Source organism: Notechis scutatus, chromosome 6, assembly GCF_049901735.1.
Source record: "Notechis scutatus isolate UNSWTSFEM ecotype Mainland chromosome 6, rNotScu1.2, whole genome shotgun sequence".
Taxonomy (NCBI): Eukaryota; Metazoa; Chordata; class Lepidosauria; order Squamata; family Elapidae; genus Notechis; species Notechis scutatus.
The window spans coordinates 47,203,634-47,230,938 of NC_142014.1; the positions used below are offsets into that span (position 1 = coordinate 47,203,634).

The 27,305-nt window shown below is 34.5% G+C and overlaps 1 long non-coding RNA gene across 8 annotated transcripts in view; it reads left to right on the forward strand.

The window, feature by feature from the left end:
* The window catches only part of LOC113431831 (uncharacterized), a 97,841-nt gene that overhangs the window by 55,294 nt on the left and 15,242 nt on the right, over positions 1-27,305 (forward strand). For 3 of the 8 annotated variants that reach the window (XR_015750087.1, XR_015750094.1, XR_015750091.1), the window contains 3 exons: positions 3,404-3,518; positions 5,560-5,700; positions 26,434-26,862. This is a non-coding gene — a long non-coding RNA (uncharacterized LOC113431831). Of the gene's footprint in view, positions 1-3,403; positions 3,519-5,398; positions 5,471-5,559; positions 5,701-23,398; positions 23,859-26,433; positions 26,863-27,305 lie in introns of those variants that run through there. The other 5 variants (XR_015750089.1, XR_015750090.1, XR_015750088.1 and 2 more) reach the window with 4 other exon arrangements.

A 27,305-nucleotide genomic window follows, 5' to 3' on the forward strand; every position in this document is an offset into this window, starting at 1 on the left:
TCAAGTAAAGGAACCAATCACTTCTCAGAATAATTGGTTCCGTTTTTTGGCTGTTTTACTGTTTGGGAATTTTTCTAACACTGAAATAGAATTGCTTTTCTAAAACTTAAATCTATTATTGTGCCTTTTACTCTGCTACAATAGTGACTCCTTGAATTTCAACTGTGACATCCTTTCAGATGTTTGGAAAGTGTCATCATCATATACCTTTGCATGCTTTTCTTGTCAAAGCTAAACATTCCTAATTCCTTTTATCTCTCTTTAGAGCATTTTGTTTCTAGTACTCATTATGCGATAATGATATTATTGGAAATAATATTTCTGTTGATGCTACCTGGTTTTTTTCAGTCACATCACATATTTAACTCATTCTTTGTATGAAATCAACAGCTGTTCCAAGATCTTATTTACTAGTCTAGCATTTCCCAAACTATATCTGTATATTTCATTTTGTTTCCTAAGTGCAAAACTATGCTTTGTTTATGTCAAATGTTATTCTGTTGTTTTCAACCGATTCATCTAACTCTCCAGAATAATTTTGCAATGAAAATTGTTAAAAATGTAGAATAGTATTGGACCGAATCTTATGGTACTTGGCTCAATATTTGACAATGATTATCATGAATGAAAGTTGAATTTTTACTTAATTATCAGGCTTTGCACCCTACATTTAATAGAGATCAATGCATAGTTCAACTACATTATTACAGAATTGTGATATTGTGGAATTCACAGAAATCAAGCAATCAATTCATAAATTGCACTTGCAATTTTTAGATTTCTGAAACCAAAGGATTGGATTAGGATTTACAGCAATAAGGTCAAAGGGAAGCTACTAGTTCCATTCTATTAGTAGCTTGAATTCTGTAGGGATACAATTCTGTATGGATGCTATAATCCCTACAATTCTGTAGAGATTATAGAAATGTTCTCAGTGCACTACAACCTGATATTTTGACAGAGGGCTTAATTGTCTCAGGTTATCCTGATAAGAATTTTAGAAATATTTCATATTATAAGACTGGAGTGGAGAAGTTGCAGTCAATATTGACAGAGCTCTAGTATATCATGGAAGAACAATTGTCTACAGCAAAGCAAAATTTAATCAAGGTGATGACATGCACATGACAAAGCGCTTGTCCTTATACACTTATGCCCGGGATATCATTTGTCCTTCCTAGGCCTTTCCTTCGATACCCAGGTATGGAGGTCTCTTTTTGTGTAAAAAAATCTCAAGAACTTTTAATGTAAAGTGTTTACTATTAATAAAATATCTGGCTGGGTATTATGGTAGCTTTATTGAAATCTGTATGGAAGGCTATACATTGGGAAAGAATGTAATATATTATTACAGATTATTTACATTTTAGATAATAGGTAAGCCATTATTTAATTCCCTGTATACTAATTCTGAGGCACTAGCTTTTCACTTGTGGAACATAAGAGACATAACATTGGAAATGTAATACCATCCTTTCTACTGTATGTGTAATTTTTTTCAAGATTTCTATTATTAAAAATGTCTTCCCTTTTTTGAAGATATTATTGCTTTCCCACACCCCATATGTATTTGATTATGTATATATTTCAGCAGTGAAAATTTTCAGTGAGTTCTTCATTCTATATAGGGTGTATGTGGCAATGATTTTTAAAATATATTCTGCTATCTTGTGGACTACAGTGATGTAAACTGAATTATGTCAAAACATTGGGAAGAAATGATGACAAACATCAGTGAGTTAATACATTAAAAAATACTACAATAGCACAAACACGGAACATTTTCTTGAAAGCAGTGTGCTGTTTTGTATACTCTTAAAAATAAAATACAGCATATTTACCAGACAGCAAACTCAGTGGGGTTTAACATGAATAAACATTGTTATTTGGCATAGTTAGGATGCAGTTTTATCCATAATGAACAGCTTAATGGGAGTTAGTCAATTCAAATTAATACTGTTATTCACATGGCCTGTTATTTTTTCTGAATTTATTTAATATATTTTTAAACATTAGATAAATACTCCTGTTTAGTAATTTCACAATAGGTAATTAATTAGGAAAGAAGCAAGCTATTTTGTACTTTATGTCATCATTAGTGTACTTTATATTATAAGAACTTCCTTTAAGAATTCCTTTAACTTTCCTTTCTTCCTTTTTCTATTCATGTCCCATCTTTTAATTATTCTCAAGAACAGTATAATAAATTTAATAGTTTTATGACAATTCTAAGTAATGGTTTGCCTCATAACCCTACAATTATTTAAGAGAAAATATAATCCTGAGGAATATTTTGATTAAAAAATGTGAGTTATTGTTGCAATAATGACATGTTAAAGTGGAGCTTCACATTGCCACTTTATTAATAACACCTCTAACAACTGCTAATATTAATTAGCAAAAAGAAAAAATCGTACTATTTTGTAGAACCATCCTGCTTATTCAAGGTGTTTTGCTTTTAGTTATTATAACATAACCTAGTGTAATCTTTTTATGGTTGGTTATGAATGTATTTTTAATTTTTCTTGATAATTTTTTCTTCAAAACCTTACAATATCTACTTTAATTCCTATTTTAAGTAAGCAATATATTTTGTAATTTCAGGAGCAAAAATAAAATATTACCTAACATATCACATCCATTTAGGAATGTAACAGATAAAATTGTGCCTGTTGCATTTGTAAGACTTCACAGACAATCAGTCTAGTTAAGACAGAAGGTACCTACAGAGAAGACGTTAATGGAAGCCTATTGCTTTCGGGGGTCCAATTAAGACCATCTATTTGTGAAAGGCAACCTCCAGGTAGAAGTTGGAACACCTATTTTGTCCATGGGAATAGCTTGTGTCATAATTTAAAGGGGAATTGTCTAGATGTTAAAGAGGTTCTGTCTAATTTTTAATTTTTAAGTGTGTTTTATCAATAAGGTTAGCCTTGAAATCCTCAGTAGAGGTTTACATATGCATCATAGTTTGAACTTGAAGTCTATTTTTGAAATATGGATGTGCTCTTGGTCCCAAATCCATCTTGTCATTCCTTAGCAAGCAATGAAAGATAATAAGTACTATTCACCTGATTGCCTTCCTGCTCTGAGACAGCTGGTGACGCTTGTCTTCCTGATAACCAGGACTTTCAGATCTAAGGCAGGAATAAAGAAAAGCTGGAAGCTTGCTGAATCTAAATTTGACAGTCGATGGCAGTGTTCAGGGGTCAGGAGAGATAGAATCTCTGACACGTATAAGAAAGGAACAAAATTTATCTGCTCTGGTTGCAATGATTAGATGTCTCGTTGTCTGGCTTTCTTATAGTGGATGATTGATCGTGCCCGCCAGCTGCCTAATATCATAATTAACAAAGTTGCTACCGTGTCTGAGAAGTTTAATCGGAAAATTTTTTGCCAACAGTGTGATGCTGTTGTTACCCATAAAGATCAGAAGCAGGGCAAAGTCGACTTTTGGACTAATGGAGCTGCAGAACTATGTGGGCAGAATAAGAAGTAGAGCACCTGAATGGATAATGGTATGTGCTTTGTTTCTGAACTGCATTGTCCATATAGAGACAGATTTTAGTTTTCATTTTCAAGATGTCATTTGATATAACTCCATTAGTATTTGATGCTTTCTTGATGTCTACCGTCTGCACAATTACCATTGTTAATTATGTTGTGAAATTATTTTTTAAAAACAGTTGTGAATGTGATAATTGTTGCCATGGTTATTCTACCCCCCTCCAATTACAAGCATATTCTCTAGAGTTTCCACATTTTCTTACAATGTGTCATGCGAAAAATGTAACATAAAATAAACATGAAAATATAGTCAGTGCCTATTTGTAGTATGCTAAGGGATGTTCTCTGGTATATATATTTAGACACCTGACTGTGGTTATAGAAGTTTCTAACAATGTCTATTTACAATTGTGATTCTTAAATTCCCCAGATCATTTAGGAAATATTGAGCCATTTCATTACTTGATCTGAAATCTTTATATGTTTTACTTGTGAAAAAAATATTCCACTGTGCTCTTTCTTTGTTGCTGTGTAATGTGTCTCTCTCTGTGTGTGCTTCTTTTTTCTTTGTAAGGTTTATTTGCTCACACAGTTATCCCTGGAGTACCTGTGATATTGCCATTCCAATATATGACAGGGAATATTTACAGTGATGTGTATGTCCATGCCACATATAACAAAGAGAAAGATTAAGAATGTGGAATTGTAGAAAAAAAGACAAAGGAAACAATAGCTGGCTTATGGAACAGCACATGGAAAATACTAATTTAAAACATTTAAAACTATACATTTCCCTGCAGCTTAGATTTAATGAAGCACATGGAAAAAGAAATCTTGATTTGTCTGGATGATAATTGTGAATTATTATTGTTAGAATTAAATTATATATTTAATGGAACAAGGATACAGTTTAACTAAATATGTAATGAATCAGTGTGATCGAAGATAGTTATCATAACATATATATCTGAAAATTATTTTTTTATACTTTGTTTACTCTGTTCGCAATAAAAAATAGAAGTTGCTATGCACTATATAAATAGCCCATTCAATATTTTAAAAACATTAAATCTTTTAAGTAAAATTCAGTTGGATAATTTTACATTGTTTGATCAAATTTATAAAGAAGATAATTAAAAGTGATGTCTAGCAGTTTTCCTTTTCTCAGCCTTTTTTTTTAAAATTGCTCATCAAAAATATTATTTCATATCATCATTAGACTATAATTTTAACCTTCCTTGACATTTTTATTGTTTGGCTTTGGGTTTAAACAAATCAATACTTTGTTCTGCCTAGAACAAAGAATTGTATAAATAGAATAAGGGACAATAGATTAGTGATGCAAATTTCAATTTGAAGGAAAAACATAAGTAGGTAGAATAAATATATTGTTGCTTTAATCAGCACACCCATAATATTTCATGTAATTGAAATGTAGTGTGTTGTTAAAACTCAGCTGGAAAACCAAATAATTGTATGGATTATAAAAGGAATATTAAAAGGGGAGGTGGGTGGTAGGATTTTGTGAGGGACTATATGTTGAAGTTTAGCTTTGGTGTCAATTTTTAAAACATTTATGCTTTCAATGTGCTTTTGTATTATGTTGATTTATTATTGATATTGTTTTAATTGCTGATAGGGAGCTGTGCAGAGTTCAATATAAGACGGGAGGCTATATAATGTTTTAAATAAATAAATAATAGTGTCACAGCAAATGTTTCTGGCTTTAAATAGGACAGTTTTGTATTGCAGTAAACTCCTTGTAATAGTTTCAAAGGAAGTAATAACTTCTAGGAATATGTTCACACAGATGTGCTAATATACAGATTAGCAATATGCTATTCAGCATTGAAATAATAAATGTTCCCCAGGTGACACAATCTGCAATTTTTATTGGTGATTAAAGTTTGATGAACCTTTCATTAAGCTTCCAGAAATTAAAACCCAATTCTAAAGAAATGAGGTCAGTATAATTTTCAAATACAAGAAACAAATGTTTATGATCAAATTTTAAAAGATATTTTAATTCTCCTTTTTTCTTCTTTACTTCAGTAAGAAGATAATATAATACAAAGGACTATGACACAGTCTGAGCTGCGTTACTTTGAACACTAAAATTACTTTTTAGAATTCAGTGAGAAAATATACCTGCAAAGGAATTTCAGAACTGTGGCCGAAATGATTAAAAAATAGGTAAGATAAAGAGTATTATTTGTTAGACTGTGTTCTTGTATTAAAGGTCACTGATAGCCTAAAAAAGAAAATACTTAATTTAGTCTGTTTTAATATCAGTCTCTGAAGCTACTACATGATAACAGAATGTAGCATAAAAAGAACCATATCCCAATTAAACTGTAGTTTTATATTTATATGAAGAAATGCTATTGAATTCAGAAGGATTTAAAAAAAGCAGATATAAGATTTCTCTGATACGCATGTATGTACATTGATTTTTGTTATTTATATATGAAGGCTAGGAAGAGGTCCAATAATTTTATATTAATTATATTTGTACAATTCTGATTATGAGGTACAGTTTTGAGGCATTTACAATATATTTTAGCACTTTACATTTTTAATAGGATCTTATGTGAAGGATCTTATTTGTTTTGCAGAAATATCACTATAATATTTTCATTGCATTCAATCTGCATTATATTGGAGTTGTTACCTATTTACCTATCAGATATTTAATCAAATCAGTCAAAATTATCATTATTTATTAACTTTGGAGTGATTCTTAGATGGATTTTATAATGTCTTGAAACACAAATTCATTTCCACTTTACTAATGTTCAATTTTAAGTAAAATGGATGTTAAATATAAAAGGAGGTGATCATGTGTGTAAAATTTACTGACCAGATGTTTGCTGTACCAGCATTTTTGTATTATTATTTCATATTTTTTCTAAATGTAATGCTTTTTTCAAAATAGTAAAATGCTTGAAAATTATTTCAAGTTCAACTAAAACAAATTTTAAAAAATTTCAGGAGTTCTCTGTGTTTTATACATCCATTCTTATAATCTCTAAACCTCTAATTACTACCTGTGCAACATGCTGCAGTATTACTGATGGATCACTCCTGAATTAGACAGCTTTATTCATTGTAGTTTTAAATGCTGAAGTGCTTTAATTACTTCTTTATTACTTTTTGAAAGAAAAATATGGTACACAGCTAACAAATGAGAACTTGTATTGACTAATTACCGTATGTCATTTGGAATAACCAATTCAGCATTAAGTCCACAAAGAGGAAGATTTTAAACAAAATTATACAAAAAGTTTTTTGAAATGGATCACTTCTGAACAAACCTTTTGTTGCTCACAGCATCTTTATATACAGTAGTGGAGTGAAACATTAAGTACTATAAGAAGCCACAGTTTAAGTTCTGTTTTTGGATTGATAGAAGAGCAAGTATAAGAGCACCTAGAATAGAAAACAAGAAACAAACCAGAAGAAAGCTAGATTAAACCCCTCCCACTAATTGAAACTTCATTTTTTCATGTGCAGGGATTATTAATATTTTTTCAAAAATAATTAAATAAATTAAATTAAATCACAATAACTTTAATGTCTATAGACTGATCCTTCTACTTTCAGCTGAAGATGCATGTTCAGTTCATAAAATAAATCCTAAATATTGGAGGGAGAAATGTATAAATCCATGAAATAGGCCTGTCCACTTCAGCTAATTCTCTCATTGATGAAACAGAAAACTCTGCTCTTTATGTATATTACAAAACAAAGATCTCTATTTTAAAGGTTAAAAAGAGCAGTTGTGAGCCAACTGTAATATCGATGTTAACTTCACTGAATACTTAGTTTCTATCTTTTTAAATATATGAATGCTATTAAAATGGTAATAAATATGCAGTCTTCTGCCCTTTCCAATTTATTTCTCTCTTTCATCAAAGTTGAATTCCCAACTACTGCCAAGGTAGAGAAATACTTGGTATTTTTGTGTAAATGTTAAAAACCCTGAGGTGGCAGTTATCTTCTACCTAGCCGTTCCATTCACTCTTAAAATATCTTTTCAGAAGAAAAAAAAAACTTCTTACAGGATTCCATGAAATATGACAGAGGAAGGAAACTACCTCGCTATAAGAGTGGTTAAATTGCGGTGGGGGGGGGGGGGAATTTCAGGATATTGAAGTAGGAAAATGCATACTTTGAAGTTTATATTAGCATCATATTTTAACATGAAATGAAAACTATTGCAGGGCTGAATACAATTTGTGGAAGTGCAGAAGAGCATAGGTTCTACAATTAATCCAAGTAATCAGGTTACGGATTAATTAAACTGTATTGCTTGTGCTTATTTTCTAAATTTAAATTCATTGAATTCTGCCAACTTATTTCTCAGTGAACATGAGTAAGACCATTGATATAGATATAGATATAGATATATATATTACCCATTACTAATTTATAACTGTCTTTCAATTTTAGCTGTTTTTCCCCAAATGTTCAGTTTTTATTTTAAAATTTTTGAGAAATTACATCTAAGTTAGAAAATTATATATTTCTTTGTGTATTTTCTCTAACAGTTGTATCCATGTATTCTACACAAAATTGTTCTTATACTGTACTTAATTTGGTATGAAAATATCATTGCACTTTGATAATTTCCTGAATATCCTAGCATGCTTATTTCTCATGCAAGTTCTAATCTAACATCAGCCATGGAAACTCACTGGGTAACTTTGAGACAATTATTCTATTAAAGCCCAACTTGCCTTATAGTTGCTGCTATGGAGAAAATTAAGAGGACAGAGCAGTATATATACTGCCTTGACTTTCTGAAAGAAAAAAGGAATATTAAGTTAATAAGTAAATGCTAATAAGATACATAGTACAGTTGTAGAATAAGAATGTAAAAAGAGGAAAAAAATCATATGAATTGAGGGCCAATATAGTTCTATAACTGTGGGACACATCTTTCATTTAATCAAGTCATTTAATTCAGGGGTGGGATTCCACCAGTTCAGCCCAGTTCGGGCGAACCCGTAGCTCCGGATCAGCTGTGAGTGAACCAGTTCACTCAGACGATCAGTTGCTGGGCCCACCCTGGCTCTAGTCTGTGCTTTATATCCTGGTTTTTCAAGCTCACCTGATTCGCACGGCACAGCAGATTGCTGCGCGTCAGCTGTTTAACACACAGAGATTGCTGAAGGTCAGTAGCAAACGCTCTGCGCGCATGCAAAGTGCATGTTTCGCATGCACATGCGCAAAGTGTACGCTAATTAAACCGGTTGTTACATCAGTTGAATCGCACCCCTGATTTAATTATGTAAATGGCATCTAACCCAAACTGAAATTGCTGGGAATTAGTATATTGTTTGTACCCAACTTTACATTTCTGCTCCTGATCACTCAAATAATTGCATGCAGGTTCTGTTTTAGTATATCAAGACTGGGGTAGTTTGAATAAGAAGAACGGGCTTCAACTTAGCCTGACAAGATTAAGTAGCTCTGCTCAATCTTGGGAGCCACCAGGAATTTTCCATCTTTATTTCTAGCTGGGGTTGTAGTACCAAACAGATGTAGTGCAGTTTGCAGGTTCTCTGGACTCATGGCTCTTGTTTGAGGAGCAGATGGCAATCATGGGCAGAAGGGCCTTTGCACAACTTCATATTATACTCCATATTATATTGGAGTGGAGCCTTCAGTTATTCACTCCTTAATTATCTCCTAAACTGCAGAATGCTTTACCTGGGGCTGTACTTGAAGTGCATTTAGAAGCTGTGGCAGTTAGAGAAAGTAGTAGGCAGTTAGTTGTATGCTTTCTTCAATCAGCACATAATACACCAGTGCTTAAAAAGCTGCATTGGTTGCCAGTATACTTCTGAATTTAGTTCATCATGCTGGTAATTGTGGTAAGGAAAGGTAATTCCTAACATAGGGCCAACATGCTACAGGTTTCATCTATCAGTGTCATTTGGTAAGATCTAGGAAAAGTCTTTCTCTTATGCCCACCTTTTGGAGCACAAATCCCCTGTAGACTACATTAGCCCCAATTCTGCTGGCTTTCTACAAGGCTTTTAAGACAGGGCTGTGTCACCAAGCTTGGAGATCCAGATGTATGACAGAGCCAATGCAATACTTGTACTGATTTATTTGCTGGTTGTTTTGGTTTTTACCTTGTCTGTTTATTATGTATGGATTATGTAATTATGTATGCAAATTATGTATTAATCTTATTGTGTGCTTTTATATGGTGCTTTTTAGCTGCTGTTAACTATTCAGAATCATGAGTTTGAGATGGACATCCATAAAAATTGAAATATAATTAAGTAAATAAATATACAGATATTGTATAGGAAAGATGACATTGCAGCAAATAAGGGCTCAAATATTCTAAACTCTGTAATTAGATGCAGCTGGAACCATTAAAAGGCGCATCTCCGTATTCTATCCCTTGCAGGTAGTTCTAAGAATACCATGGTTTGATAGAATTATATATTGCAAAGGAGTAGAGTAATACAGAGAAAAACTTGAAGGTATGCAAAAACATTATGTAAATATCACCCTAGCTCTGAAAGAGAAGAAAGGTTTAGAAAGAAACTCAAGATTTTCCTGCTTTATTTTTTTTCATATAAGAGATGGGAAAGAACTGTCAGGCTTTCAAAAGTCTATTATTGTACTCTACAGTAATAAAACCAAATTCCAATAATCTTTGTGGAATCTGTTTCCTGACCTGGCCAATTTCAAAGGGGTGACAGAAGAGATCCAAAATGAACATATATTTGTTATTTCCTGAAAAAGATAATTTCCTAGTAGAGTATGGTAAAGGTTTAGCGGCTGTTTTATGTATTCTATAATGTGGTATGATATCTTAGAACAATATTTATATGTAATCCCATATTTGAATTATCCTTTAGCCTGCAATTCAAATCTTATCCAAAAAGTGCTTAAAAACATGTTGGCTTTTTAAATGTCTAAATTTGGATAGAAGTAGGCTTCCCAAATATTTTTTTAAAAAAGAAAAGAATACTGGCTGGCATGCTTGACAAGCTCTATAAACAAACAAATAAATTACTATTTTAGGTGAAGTCTAAATAATGCTTTTATTTTGTTTTCACGACTCAGTTCTACCATCATACATCAGGGTCATCTGAAGTAGGAGGGTTCACTCTACTGCTTTACAGAAGCTACCCTGCATTTTGAAGGAATTATACATTTTGTGCAATTCCATGCAGCTCTGGGATATTCATGATTGTTTGACAAAAGTTCATTTATTTAAATAAACATATAAATTATTTATTTAAATATTTGCTATTCTTGAAAAGCTATAATTCCATTATTGCCGAAAGCCAAATTTTATACTTATAAAAAGAGGATGAAAAAGGAGAATTCTAGAGCTAAGGGGTGGATGAAACATCTAAGATTTTTTTAGTGTGTAAATCATGGTTGTTTATTCAGAAAAGAAAACAACCCATTCAGTTTGTAAAGGAACATTGAATGCATATATACCATTACTAAGTGCACAAATGATAATGTCCTCAAAACATTTCCTTGACAGTAGTTAGAGGTACAGTTTAAGAAAATAAATAAGAATTTATTTATAAGGAGAATAATAAATACAGATTATGTTCAGCTAATGAAAAAAATGACATGCTGTTTTACAAAGAAATCAATTCAAGCTTATATTGATTTATTATAAGAACAGGAATTTTCCAGGGATAGTTACACTACTGCAGTCATTTTAAACATTTGTTCTTTAAAAAATCAATAATACTTTTCATGAATTTTCCCTGTGGAATTCTGGCTGTACACTCTGACAAAGGCATTTGCCACTGACAGATTCCTAATCACGTTTTTTCCTAATTTTATACATGAACATAGCTCAATGTGCTAAAGCTTCCATTTATTGCCATCCATTCCATAATATAAATGTTATTGTAATGAATAAAAATAGTTGAAATTAGAGGTTATTTGAATAGTGTGTTTATTTCTAAATATATTAGCCAGAAGTTTGAGTAGATATTCCTTCTTTGCTAAACTTATTTTCTACCTTTCCAAAGGTATGGGAATATACATGTGTAAAAAGTCAAAATGACCACTACATTACTATATTCATGCAATTGAAGCTCTCCCACTTTCTGGTAACACAAAAAACATTATGGGGCTATGATTGTAAATTGTGGTGCCATGTTGGATTTTTTTTTTTCCCCTGATGACACTCTGTAACTTTTTCTCTTACACTCTACTTTTGCCTGCTGATCATTACAAGTCAATAAGCTGCACTTGAGTAGAGCTGTTCTTATTATAATATAATTTAACATAAATATATTTTTGTACTATTTTGTACTATTTCTGTAGTAAGTAGATGACTTTGGTGAGCTGCATTGACATTAAAATCACTCTACTTAAGTTTAGGTATCCTCAGAAAAAGATTCACCGCTTTTATTATACAAACATTATAATACCACGTGGAAACAATGTGAAATCTTGTACACAAAGGATAATTTTGTCCTTATATTTATTTTCATCTGTAGTCACCCACTATTGTGATGGAGTTAGAAATTGAAAATTTTAATAGCATTTCATGCCTGAATTATAATTTTGATTAAATAGAGTTAATACTACATTATGAGATATTAATACCAAGCAGTCAAGCTATTGTATGTCTATAGCAGATGGAAGTAATTTTTTCCCCAGCAACATACTGTATAAAATGTTCCTAAATGGAAATCCTAAGGATTTTTCATCATTGCAAACATTGCCTTTCTGTGAGATGAAAAGATAAGTGAATTACTAACAATCTTGTCACAAAGTTGTAGCAGGACTAGAAAGTCCAGGGATGTCAAACTTGCATTGTCACAGTGGTGTCATGTGATGTATCAGGACTTTTTTCCCATTCGCTAAACTGGGTGGGGGCGGGGACAGCATGTGACACATCCGGTGCGCAGGCTGTGAGTTTGACACCCATGGTCTATTAGTCTAATTCATACTTATACCAATAAACATGGAATAATTAAAGATGCCTATCAGGCTATGCTTTCAAACCATGCCTTCTCCATGGCTGCACCCAACCTGTGGACAGTATCCTTCCCAGACGTGGATGGCCCCAATCCTGTTAGCATTTCTCCCTGTTCCCCTGGGCATTTGGGCTGGCAAGTTAGCTGAATGCTGCTGCCGATCTGGCTTTTTGTTTTGAGAATTGTTTTGATCATGGCAGTATGAGTTACATACTGTTGCTGTGATGTTAACCAATGTACGCTGATCAAAATCACTGCCGTGAGATAATCTTCTCTATAAAGCATTGGAATAAATAAACATGTGTATTTACTTTATTCTGTAGCCTCATTAGTTTAAATATGATAATGCAGATCATGACAATAATAAAACGAAGTAACAGTCATAACTGCCATCTCTTAACTTGTAGAAAATGTGACAAGAATGAAGAAAAACCACAGAGGCAAAGCTCAAATACTCATTCTAGTCTCAGCCAAACTCTTTATCCTGGTTTGGGGTGAGAAAATCTATTTTGTTTTTTGTGGCAAAGTAGAAACTAATGCATCTTGCCCTGAGCTGCATAGAGGAAGGTGGGATAATCAAGGAATAAATAAAATAGATCTTGTCAGCAGGAATTATTAACTACTTAGCATTGGTAAATAAAGATGCAGTGTAAGGCCATTATCTATCCCTTATAGTGTTGTTGAGTACATTTAAAGAAGGCCAGGTGACAAACTGGCAAGTTGAAAATGATTGCTGAAATCACTGTCAGAAAGATTAGGTCAGTATTGCACTATAAATGTGTGTTTTGTAATAAGAGACTGGGGTAAAAGGTTCAAAAGCTTCCAATCCATGGATTCAAGGGCAACAGTTAATCAGGCTTTCCTTTGAATGTTTATAAATCTATGCTGATGACTTCAATCATAGTATTTAGTTAGATATCTAACCATCTATGCCTTTTACTGGTCTTCTTTTTTCTTGTCTTCAATTTTTACAATTGTCCAAACTTCTGTTTCTGAAATGACTTTATCTGAGGTATCATGACTAAAATGCTATTTAGGCTCAGTAACATTTGGAGTGTATACCCATACACACAGTACAAGTGTAGAGCATATAAGGAAGGTCGATTTGTTGGAAGAAGCAAAAACGGTTGCTTAGATAAAGAGGCTAAAACATTTTTTAAATCATGAGAAACAATATTTGGAAGCAGCTCAGGTAGGGGGGGGGGGGGGGGGCGGGGCGGGCCCGGGGGGGGGGGGGCGGGGGGGGGGGGGGGGGGGGGGGGGGGGGGGGGGGGGGGGGGGCCGGGGGGGGGGGGGGGGGGGGGGGGGGGGGGGGGGGGGGGGGGGGCCGGGGGGGGGGGGGGGCCCCCGCCCCCCCCCCCCCCGGCCGGGGGGGGGGGGCGGGGGGGGCCCCCCCCCCCCCGGGGGGGGGGGGGGGGGGGGGGCCCCCCCCCCGGGAATAAAAACCCCTTTGATTCACTGGAATATAAGAAAGGAGTGGAAGTAAATCACAATGAGATTTGGTTACTATTGCCAAAAAGTAGATAATGAAATAGATAAAGTAGTTTTAACCCTTGATTTCTTGATCTGGTTTACCTAAAAGTTGATTTCTTGATCTGGTTTACCTAAAAGGGCTTATAATAAGCTTCCATGCAGTTGAGCTAAGAGGAAATCCATCACTATACTTCTACAGTACTTTCCTTTTTATTGCAGGTAGACCTTATTTAGCGATTGCCTCATTTATCATTTGCAATTATGACAGTGATGAAAAAGTAACCATCCTTGCATTTGCAACCTTTGCAAGTCTATAAAGCAAAGGAAAACAAAGTAAGATCATAAGCAAAGCCATGATTTTATTTTACAGTGGCTTCACTTCACTGAGTTCCTGGTCTAATTGTATAGTTAAAAGTATAATTGCAATTTTGTAATACTTCTTAGTTTATTTAGGGAGATAAAATATAATGAAAAGGACAGATTGTCTCTCTTTGTGTATTTGCCCAATTTTCTTCTGAGAGTCCTCCAAAACTGGTTGGTTTTTATTTCCTTCCAGATCTTGAATCGTTGCTCTCTTTTTTAATGCATGGGAACATATAAAATTTGATTAAGGGAAAAATCATATAAATAATGAATACACAGTGGTGTATTAAGGTATTGTGGGAGAAACAGTTTTGGTGTATTCTAAGCCCTGATTCACTATTAATCTAACCCACCCATCAGGGTTGTTGTGGCAAGAAATGGAGAAAAGAACATCAGGTTTACCACCTTGAATTTCTAAATTAGGATATAAACTTAATAAATACATGAATATTAAATGTTGAATAAATACATGAATATTAAATATTAAACAATTGGAGTGGACCAAATTATATAAACAAGTACAGATCACTATTTATTTATTTATTTATTTTAGTTACATTAATCTTGAATGTTTTTCTTGGTAATAAAAACTCTTGCCACTATATATCTTTCCACTCTGAGACCCCTCTGCCAGTTAGTAGAGCCACATCTTAACACTCTTTCAGAAAGCCAGAAGAGTGGAGGGGCCTGCCTTGCCTCTGGGGCAAAATGTTCCATAGAGTCGGGACAGTGACAGAGAAGTCTCTCTCCCTAGGCCATGCCAGTCGAAATTCACAACATACCCTTCCTGCTTGACTGGATGGGTTGAATCGATAAAATAGGTATATTTCATTTAATAAAGGCACATGAACCTTGAATATTCTTCTTGCTAATAACAACTTTGTACTTATGTGAATCTCATAATACTTCAAATAATTATATTAAAATTCATAAAGTTTCTGAGAATACAGATAATTGTTAATATATAATTTATATACTTTTTCTGAATCTGCAGTTCCTTTATACTTTGGCTAAATTACCTTTGTTTTACATCTTATGTGAAAAAATAGAGATTCCTGCTTAGCCAACTATTACTATAGAATCTAGCTTTTCTCCCCAAATTGCAGACTTTTTGCATAAATGTGCCTAATTACCTGAATTCAGTTTTGATTAGCAGTGTTAATTGATGCAGCTGTGGAAGGGATCTGTTTACCTAAATTACTATGTGCAAACAGCAATAAGTCTAAAAGTGAATATGCTGAACTGAAAATACTAATTAGTTGAGACACATTGTTATTCAAGTCACATCCCACAGCCTTTTTTGTGAAAGCTTGGATATGTCAGGGCTTTATGATATGCAGACAAAAATGTCTATATTACATATGATTTCTAAAACATAATTCATGAGAGCAGATGGGTTGTTGGCTGGGCTTATCTTATTTTTAGTATTAATGTGACTACTCTTACATTGATAATGTAGATGCTGTGTATGTTTGCCACAACGCATGTTCATGCATAAAATAGAAAGCAGCCCATTGTATGTTTGATACTCTGCCAAATTAAACAAATTGTTTTTCTACATTTACAAATCCTGTATCCTTATCACTTGTAGTAATTCTGAAGTATCTTTTTTTGTTTCTTTGTTTTGTGCCTTTGAGTCAGTGTTGACTCCTAATGACTGCCTGGACAAGTCCATCCAGGTTTCCCCAAGATTTTAGAAGTGCTTTCCCATTGCCTCCTTCCTAGGGCTGAGAAAGAGAGACTGGCCCAAGGTGATCCAACTAAAATTCGAGTTTCTGGTTTCTAGATTGGGGCCTTAACCACTACAATATACTGGTTCTCTATCTGAAAAATACCTTTCCTGTTTATTACATATTGAAGGGAACTCATTGAAGTCATGCAAAAAAAAGTTACTGAAATGAGGGATAGTCATTTTTAAAGAAATTGTTTTGATGAAAAAATATTTAAATTAGATTAAATCAAGTATCTTAATTATGTCGTGTTGATATCATACTATGTGAATACTACTTTATAAAGTCCAGATATTTTATCCTGAACACCTAATTATATTTGGTTATACTTCATAAAGCATTGCTCAGAGCTGCAGTATTTATAAGTATTTTGTGTTATATAGTGCTGATACTGTAAAGATATTTGTGGCATTTTGAAAATTATTTCTAGATCTTTCAACAGTTTGAAGAATTCAGGGTTGTATATGAGTAACTCCAGATTACAATAAAAGAGACTGATGAACCTATGTTCTGCTAGTTCCGAGATTTTCTAATCTTAGAAATACCATGGAAGCACAAAAGAAATGTATTTATGAATTCATTTAATTTAGTTTCCTGAATATATTCAGATATTAATATCTGTCATGCTCCTGTTAGTATCTGACTCCGAGGGAGAGGAGGAACAGCGGACAGGGAGTGGGAGTGAGGTTGTGGAGGAAGCTGGGGAAGGGCACAGGCCAGCTGGGCATTCAGAAGAAGACCCAGGCCCATCCCCTCTTCATTCTAGGGCACGCAGAGAGGAGTGGATAAGGGAGAAACGTGAATGGCGTGGTCTACGGGGGAGGAAAGGCCTTGATCCCCTTAATGGGCTGCCGCTGTGAGGACTGTTTAAAAGGACAAACTGTGCATGGGCCAGTGCTGGAGGCAAAGCATGAAAATATTTCTAGTCTGTCAGTTCTTATCTGAGTTCTGGCATCCTTGCCAGTCTGTGTATTTTGATATCTGTGGACATCTTCAAGCCCTTATCCAGCCTTGTCTTGTGAATTCTTCAGTGTGGTTTGTGTTGTTTTTTTCTGTTTATAATTTTATATGTATTTTGAGTTTGAACGGTTCTTCCTTTTCTCAACTGTTTGTGAGGGAGTTTTTTCTCTAGTCAATGCTAATTGGACCTTGAAAGCCAAGTAGAAAGAATTAAAGGGACTTCACTGTTTTTGTGACTTTGTTGCTTTTGTATCCCATCCTGGGTCATCACAGTATCATTCATGTGGACCAGAGCCTTGATGAGTATTATAAGAGTGTCTAGATCCAATTATTGGTAGCAGTTAGAATACTAAATAGGGAAAGAAGAACTATGCACATTACAATGAGGACATCAGCAGTGGTCCTGGCTATATTCCAAGGATACCATTGAGTACTGACTTGGTTTAGTTGAATATGACAAGTCATAGTTCTGCATTATGCTATCCACACCCTTTTTCTCTGCAATACTGCAGTAATACAGAGATAGAAAATATGGTAAGAGTAATTTATTATTATACCATTAGTTTTAATTATGGTTGTCCAAATTAAATAGGATTTGTTGAAGTTTCTTTGGACAAACCAAATTGGGCATATGTAGAAAGAAATTCTTCTTCCACAGATTGCACTTATGACCCCTGAATTGAATCCCTTTTTCAAAATTTTCAATTTGAAAAGTAATTCCTGACTAGAACTTGAATACTGTGAAAAAATGCAAACAATATATAATCCAACAAATATAGTCCTAGGAGAATAAAAATTCATAGCCATTGTGTTGGATTTTCCTAACAGGAATGAGTACATTCTTACTGAGTATTCTTACAATTACCAGTCAAATCATGATTACTTGCAAATAGAAAATGAAATATCTCACAATAGAATAAAAACAGAATTAATGCAAATAATGCCAAGAATAATACCAAGAAATATCAAGGCAGCAAAATCATGCAATTATTTCCAGATTAATAACACAGTGCTGTCCATCAGCATAATCAATAGAACACTGAGATTGACATTTGTCAAGTCCTATTTTATTTCCCATATTATTTTATATCTATATAGGACAATTGAAATTAGTTGTCCAGACATATAGCATTTATTTTTATAATTTTATTTAGATGGTTTATGTTACTTTCTGAAATTTCTTAATTAAAATTAAGACATACTTTCTTAAATATTTCAATTATATCTAATTGAATGTTGGACATTTTCAGAGAAGAAATAAATCAAACTATAATAAATTATAAATTATGAAAAGTTAAAACATAAAGCTAGAAATAATGTTCCATTAATGGTATTCAGTTCTATATCTTTATTATTGGTTTTCTATCAGGACTGGATGAAGAAAGTAAGCTTTTATCCAAGACAACATAGATGGATTATCATTTATAGGTAGCTGGTTTAAAATTTGATTTTTGGTCTGATTTGTGTGTGCCCAAAAAATCAGGTTTTCCATTGGCAAATGCTTCTGGAGTCAATTTTCTCATAAAATACTTAGATGTCATTAGCAAGTGGAGTGGCACTGCTGAGTCAATAATTTTCACACATTTTTGTTAAATCCAATATGGATTACTGTCATGTGTTTAAATTTTGAAAAGTGTTTAATAGCTTATTTTTTTTCAAAGCCAAGGTATAGTAGCAGTGAATGAATTATTTCTTTTAGTATTGAAAATCAACAAAGAACCAGCAGTTAAGAAATATGCTGTACACTATAGATAGTCCTCAAGGTACACACAAATGGAACTTGTCCAGTAGAGTCATAAGTCAAAACTGTCATTAAACGAATTGGACTCATCTTTATAGTATTTTTTAGCATGCTTATTAAGTGAATCAACTAGTTGTTTAAGTGAACAAAGGTTAGGCTTACTATTTGCTTTGGTTCATTAAATGACCTCCGTGATTGTTAAGTGTACTGAAAGGCTCTTGTGAATTTGCAGAGTTCTCTGTTGAGCCTCTGAATGGAACTGCTGTCAACTAGCCATCAGCTGTTCTGGTAAGGCGAGGCAGCCCTCTGCCTCTGAACCACAGTGCCTCCAGGCAAGTGTCCATTTAAATTGGGTTGTGCAGGTGTGTGAATTTTCTGGTAGTTCCACTGTGGAGCCTCCAAAGGGAACCACTCTGCCCACCAATCAGCTGTTCTACAAGCAATTTACAGTAGCTCACACTAATCTTAAAAGCAAAAGCAACAAAGACAGTACATTAGAATGCAAAGGAACTTTACGGAATCTGATTTCTATAGATGCTAGCTAATATTTCTTCAAGCAATTGTAATGAAAAGAAAAACCCTTTACACACAAAGCACAGTGATTTGTAAAGTATTTACAAACAAATACAGTAGTTTGACTACAAAGGCAACTACAATACTCCAGTCCTCAAGGCAACAGCAACAGCAATGAAAGAAGCAACAAGGATAGCAATGAGATTCATTCCTCTAGTTCTCCACATGGTAGCAATGAGAAGAAAATGCCTCAAAGTCCTGATCCCTGGGGGGGAAATGGATCTCGGAAATTGCCCGTCATAACTATGGGTAACTTCCAGGTCCCAAAGGGAGGTCAAAAGATTAAAAATGACTGCCGCTTCAGGAGTTACTGAATCCAGGACCCTTGAATGCAAAAGTTTTTGATTGGTCCCATTTTGAACCCCTGTCGTAAGTACACTTTTGGGGAGCATTTGTAACTTCAAACAGTTATTAAACAGCTTGTTCCTCAAGGACTACCTGTAATAGTAGAATAGCAGTGAATGCAATGGAAGAGATACCGAGCCAGGATGTGCTTATACCTATACAGATCAGAATTATGTAATTTTTCTTATGATACTCTAAGGAAGCAAAACTTGTAGAAGCTGGTTAGAAAGAGTCTCTTGTTATACATTATGAAAATACCATGAATAGCCAAGTCATCAAATAAATTGTAAAGCGCAAATAACCAGGCTGGAATTATTATACGTATTTGGGATACATTTTGCAAAGATGCCATCTCCCTTGAAAAGACTTTGCTAGGAAAACTGGAAGAAAGGGAAAAAAAGAGGGCAGAAATAGGGATGAACTCAATTACAGTGACATAAATGCAACATTGGAAGTCCTGGACAGCCAGGATGGAAACAGATCATTCTGGAGAATGCCTATGTGGTCATTCATAGCACTTTAATGGCATATTAACAACTAGGTCACAGCTACTAGGAATAAGAAATTAAGTCTTTGCAGTTTTGCTCTTTATTTTTAAATCTTGCAGCCTAAAGCAACTGCTGTATTCTATCTAGAGGAGCCCCCCAAACCATTATAAAATGTTAAAATATAAAATCAATGAGATTGTACTTAGTACTTTTGTTTGAACTGAATGAATTAACCAAGTGCAAGTATTGGAGAGTAATCTACTGGCATTATAAGACCATAATGGTGAAATTAAACCCCTGCAAGTAAAATACTTACTTGTCCTCAAACTGGTTTCTTCAGATATATTGATATCACTCCCAGTTAACACAGCCCATATGACTAAAAAGTACAGCATATCTAAAGGTGTTTTTTTTGTTAATGACAACTTGTTCAGTAATTATTCAAAGCTACACTACGTTATGGTGTTGAACTCATCATTGAAACTGATCCTTGAAGTTCCTGCTGCCCAGCATTCTGCGGTGATCTAGGTGCTTGTATTTACAATGGTTGCAGCTTGTATTTACCAGCTTGTATTTACAATGGTTGCAGCATCCTGTGGTCAAATAGTTGCTATTTGCAACTTTCCCATAAGCAAAGTCAGAGAGTAAGCCAGCAGAGAAGGTTGCAAGTGACTCCTGAAAGTAATTCCTGCTGCTTTTTCTCCCAAGAAGGTCAGCTGTGGAGTATGAATCCCTGGGATCTCCTCCTTCAAAGCATGTGCCTCTTCTGCCCTGTATAAAACCCATAGTGCATGCTCTCCTGCTCACTGCAACAAATCACCTATCTGGCTTTGCTCATGCTGCAGCTGCCACCTGCATGCTGTTTCACATTCTGCAGCAGGTAACCCCCACCTGACTGCACTTGCGCCACACCATAGCAGCCACCTGCACACTCTTGGCAATGCTTGTGGCACATTACAACACCCCTCTTCCAGCTATACTCAAGCTCTCCACTGGGCTGCTGAATTGCAGCTCCAGATTTGTGACTTCCTGCCAACTTCCCATTAACTGCTTGTTGGAGTCTGGCAGCAAGCTGCAAGTTGCAGTCACATGAGGTCCTTGCTTAATGACTCACATTCCTTTCTTAATGACAGCAAAAGGACTGTCAGGATTGCTGTCGCTAAGTGATGCAGTTATGTGACATGGCGCTTTATGACCACATTGCTTAGCGACAGAAATTTTGATCTCAATTTCCAGCATAAAGCAAAGACTATCTATAGCTGGAAAAAACTGAACTAGTGCAATAAGCTTTGACCAAGTAAATCTACACTGAAGTGTTTGGTTAGCGTTTAAGTTATGTATTTAGAAAATAGGCCAAAAAGTTTTTAAAAATTAAACATAAATGTATATAAACTTGCTTGTAGCTAGTTAACATAATAGTGAAGTGTATCACTACATAACTACAAATTCTGCCATTCCCAGGTTAATTGGTTTTAACCTGATCATAGTCAATGAGTGCCAACTCGAATATAATTAGTTTTCTTGCCATTTCTTATATTTTCTGTAGGTTTGTCTCTGAGTTTGGAAGTCTTAGGGTATATCTTTTATACCAGGGGTCCCCAACCGCCGGTCCGCGGACCGGTACCGGGTCGCGGAACAAGCCTTACCGGGCCGCTGGTTGCTGGGCGCCGCCATCTTTTTGGTAAAAAAAGCAATTTTTAATCAAAAAGATGGCGGCGCCTAGCGCTTCGGTGAGCTTTTCCGGGTAGAAAGCCATTTCACCCGAAAAAGCTCACCAGAAGCGCTGGCGCCGCCATTTTTGACGAAAAATCACTTCGTGACGTCACCGGAAGTGATTTTTCGTCAAAAAGATGGCGGCGCCCAGCTGACGCCGGAACCGGGCCGCGGCGCCCAGCTGACGCCGGAACCGGGCCGCGGCGTCGAAAAGGTTGGGGATCCCTGTTTTATACTACTGAAAGATATCACAATAGTTATTTTACAGCAGCTCTCTACCCCAATTAAGGGACTATAGAGTCATAAAAAAAACCCAACTGTTGTTGTCTTTTATGTTTCTGTAAAGTACAATCAAATAATATTAGGTTCTTGAATTTTATTTTTAGCACTTTAATATCATTTGTGAAAAGGAGAAATAGAAATTTAAGGAACAAGTATGTGCTCAATTGACTTTCATCAAAATATTTGGAATTTTGGATGGCTACGGAAAGTTTATCAATAAAATATTTTTGATTTTTTAATTAAGCCCAGTTGGATCTGGCATTATTTACTTTATTTTAAAAATAAGCAATAACTATGAATCCTTAATTGAGCATGCATGCAAATCTCATTCTCTGTATATAATGGCTGGGTACTTTCTTTGAATTTTTCAGAAATGATACTGTAGTTTGCTCTATAGGTTCACAATCTCATTTCTTTGCATAATGTAAAACAATGTAAAAACAATAGTCCCTGATCTGAATTCTTTATGAACACGCACACAATCTCCCATGCATGCATACATACATACATCTGTAGATATATTAATAGGGGTTTTATTGGTATTGAAGACCTGGTTTTGCCAGCGGGCCTGGGAAACCCAGAGAGGGATGGAACCCATCAAATGGCTAGTGTGACCTGCTGTCGTCGGGGTGGGGGGGGTGGGAGTTGGTTTTTGTTTTTGTTTTTTGTTTTGTTTGTTTTTTTCCCCAAATTTTGTTCTATTGTACTTTACTAATTTATTTGATTCTTTTTGTTAATTCTTATTGTTTTTGTTTTTATTTTTTGTTTTAAATATGATTTTACGTTGTATAAGCCGCCTTGAGTCACCATGGGCGAATAGGTGGCAATATAAATCAAATAAATAAATGAATAAATTCTTCTAAAAAACTGAATGGTTTTCTTGAAAGATTTATATTGTGGCAAAGATTTGCAAGCATTGATATTTTGAATGAAATGTTAATATACCAACTGTAATTGGTGAGTGTCAAATAATTATACTTTCTCTTTTAAGATAAATTAAATATTAATAAATTTGGTGGCACAGAAAATGTCACCAAATATGGTTTTTAAAAACTTACCTGATACAAATGACTACATCTAAATCACAAAAGATTTGGTAAAATGAAATATTTATACAATTGTTTTGCAAGACTTTTTATTAATTGGCTTTACATATAACTCGGCTTTTTAGTTGGAAAATTGTTGCTAAAATATATAAACATGAAATTTGTTAGTAAATCATATTTTTTTTCATAGTCCCCAATAAGGATTCTTTTGTTTTGGTTTTTTATTTCAATCCATATACTATACTGTTAAATAGTTTTCTGAATTATTTAATGAATATTTTTGCTAATAATTAAATCTGGAAATATTGATGGTGATGGAAGAATCTCCTCATATTATATTCAGTTATTTTAATTACAGATCAACAATTTGATATCCAGTTGATCAGCTATTAATATGCTAAGCCTCGAAAAGCTAGCCTGGCATATTAAAAGCATTATTCAGCATCAATTCACCTATAATACAGTTTTAGAATAACTTCCAAACAGAAACAAAAGACCCTTCCCTTTGCCATAGAATATTTCAAGTGCTCCTGGAACAAAGCATAACCCACCCAATCCTGGGAAAAGAAGATAGCCAATTCATCTGTTAGGAAGACTTTCTATAAGAAATGTCAACATGTCCTCCAACAGTGTTTGCATTCCACTTTATTCAGGTACTAACCATTAATGCCTGACCTTTTTCTTGCCTCAGAGCACACTATCATACATTGTTAAAAACTTTTCTATTCCTGCTGTGTTACTTTACTTCAGAAGAGCCGGTCCTTCATGAATTTATATAATATATTGTATTAGCAAGCAGATTGAATACAAATACTTTCATTTTTGTTAATGTCTATTCTTATTCTCATTTTCAACCTGTCCCTTTATTATAACAGAATTCATTGAAGAAAAGGTGGAAAACTAACCTATATACGCAGGGATGTTTAAAAGACACCCTTAAAGGATTAAGCCCAGATTTTCAAGTGCTGTAAGATAGCAATTTATCTCTGAAAGTATATGAAATGTACTGTTAGAATGCTACTGTTAGAAGCTAATTTTTATTCAATATTACAGCAAAGGACAAACAGTTAAATTCATTTTCTGTCTTGATCTCATTGATTAGCCCTCTATAGGGGATGATACAGTTTGTATTTATAAAAAATATTCTTGTCACTTTTTTGTACATCTTTATTCCCCCCTATCTATTTAAAGGTAATTATTTAAAAGTACATATTTATTAAATTTATGTGATACTCCTTTGATGATACTCAGTGGTTTACAAAATATACAGTGGAAAGAGTAAACAAAAATAACATGCACAACATTAAATCATTAAAAGGCCTGGATTAGTGTTTATTTCAAAAGTAGGATAAATAATGCCCCTGGAGTTTGTGGATTATCTATTTCCTACCTTTTTTCTATTTACCTTTTTTTCTATTTTAAAACAAACATTGCTCTTTTAGTTATTAAAATAAGGCCACAGAAAACTGGAGACCATTATATATACAAACAACAACAACAACAACAACAACAACAACAACAACAACAACAACAAGGAAGCATTTTGCTGTCATCTAGTAGTTATCCAGTTTCTTGCAGTCATAGTCATTTTCAAAGTTACGATCTCAATTTGCTTCATTCTCTTTTTCTTTTCCTTTGTTAAAGAAGGAAACAGGGCCCTTATGATTTAAATGGAGAAAAGAAAAGAAAAAGCTAGACCTATGTTTCTCTGTCCTTGTTAATTTTATCCTTTTTCTGCTTGCCCACTTTTATTCCCTCTTCTTCCAACTTCACAAAAACAGTGGAAGAGGGGGAAAGGGGAGAGCTATCAGTTTAGGATATTGTTAATTTATTTCTGCCTACATCAGAACATTAGCATCAGAGTACCGTAATTTATTGTACGGGTCACCTTGGTAGAAAGCAGCTTCCAATTTTCCAGCTATAAAAAACAGAAATAAAAATAGCAAACATGCATCATGAAAATATCAAAATGTTTGGTTCAATAAAGAAGTTTTCCCTTGGTACCTGAGAGATATTAAGGGAGTAACAGAAGCCTCTTGGTTAAGTCTCTTAGGTTGTTTTATAGGGATGATGGCAACTTGGGGGGAGATCAGGGCTTTATTACATATTTATGTACAAACTATACAGGTTTTTCTGCCTAAGCTTAGTACTTAGTGTTGCTCTCCTCTATTATTTATGTCTGTTAACACCTTCTTGCTTCATTTATTGCCTTACAGCTTCAGTCTAAAGACATTTATTATATCCCCTCCTTCTCTGTCCTTTTTCTTTCCGCAAAGTCACTTGCTTTTCTCAACAAGCATCTCTGAACTTGAGGTCAGTGGGTTTCAATAGGCACAGCAGTCCTTCGTCTTCTGTTGACAAGACACCATTCTGCTTTTTCAGCCACCTTCCTTTTCCCAATCTTGTCGAGGGGGAGGGGGTTTCCTCTGGGAGAATGCAGGGACTTTTTTTATTTTTGCCAGACTTATCCCATCCCTTTACTGATTTCACTCAGTTGCTTTCCAGGTCCTGGTTCCTCCAGCCACCCCAACCACCCTAACACTTAACGGACTGTTCTTTATGTTTTCTATTTCTCTTGCCTTTCTTTCTTTCTTTCTTTCTTTCTTTCTTTCTTTCTTTCTTTCTTTCTTTCTTTCTTTCTTTCTTTCTTTCTTTCTTTCTTTCTTTCTTTCTTTCTTTCTTTCTTTCTTTCTTTCTTTCTTTCTTTCTTTCTTTCTTTCTTTCTTTCTTTCTTTCTTTCTTTTGCCCCCATTCCTTTCCAGCCACCTTTATTTATTTGTTTATTTGATTTGTCAATCCCTTACAAGATAATAGGTGTAAGTATAAACATGAGTAAGATTACAGGAGATAGGTACGAATAAATGGGAACAATAGGACAGGGACGGGAGGCACGATGGTGCACTTATGCACGCCCCTTACAGACCTCTTAGGAATGGGGTGAGGTCAATAGTGGATAGTTTGAGGTTAAAGGAGTGGGGGTTAGAGGATGCAACAACAGAGTCAGGTAGTGCATTCCAGGCATTGACCACTCTATTGCTTCACTGTAAGTTACTTAAGTTTCTCATTAAAACGCAGCTCCCTTCTAACTAATAGCTCTCCTATACTAAAGCTCTCATCTGTCCATATTTAATACTTCTCAGCTCTGTATTTTTCTGGGAAATGCTAAAATGTGGCTAACGGCCTTGAGGAATAACTGTGACTTGTCATAGGAAGCTGTTTCCTATCTAGGGTTCTGCAGACTGAAAAGCTCCTTCTTTTATTGAAATTACTTTTGGGAGAGGGAGGGACAAAGAAAAGAATCTGGCATTCATCATCTGGATCTCATTAATAGCAAGTATGTTAGGAGTATAACATAAACATTGATTCGGCATTAATTATCATAGTATTACTGGGTATTTCTAGAAGTTTTAGATATAATGATTTGCTATTTTTCCTGACATGTAGACTGCAGTAGCAAAGAAATGTATTAAAGCAATTGGAGCATTTTGACACAGTAATTAAAGTGCTGGATTTTGATGGGGTAGATTCATGTCGAACTACAGACTTCATGTATGACCTATTCCAATTTGCAACTCAATCTATCCCACACAGGATTTGCTGTTATGCTGATTAAAAGGGACATCCTTATGTAAACTGTGTTGCATACTCAAATGAAAGGTGAGTTTTAAAATAAAACAGTCATGTCCATATTTGCCTGTAGTTACTCCTCCCTGTAGATTGGTAGAGCTTACCAAGAGATCCCACTGGCTTATGTAAGGTTTATTGTATGGTTCTCATGTCCTCTCAAAGAATAGACTTTCAGCCTTTGGATAGTATCAGGTTAATGTTATTGACAGGTGATTTGACAACACCAAAACAAATTTGAAATAATCAGCAGTAGTTCCTGGTAAAAATCATGTGATGGATCCATAATATGCTATCAAACATGTTCCCAACAAACTGTATTGAGTATGTTATCTGAAAACAGAGACAATAGCATGGTTGATGAAATCTGCATAAAATTTTACTATGGATACTGTGCAACATAAACATAATGAGATATTTTGTTGGACAATCTGGAGGGGACATTTGTTTAATATAAATCGTAAGGATACAAGCGA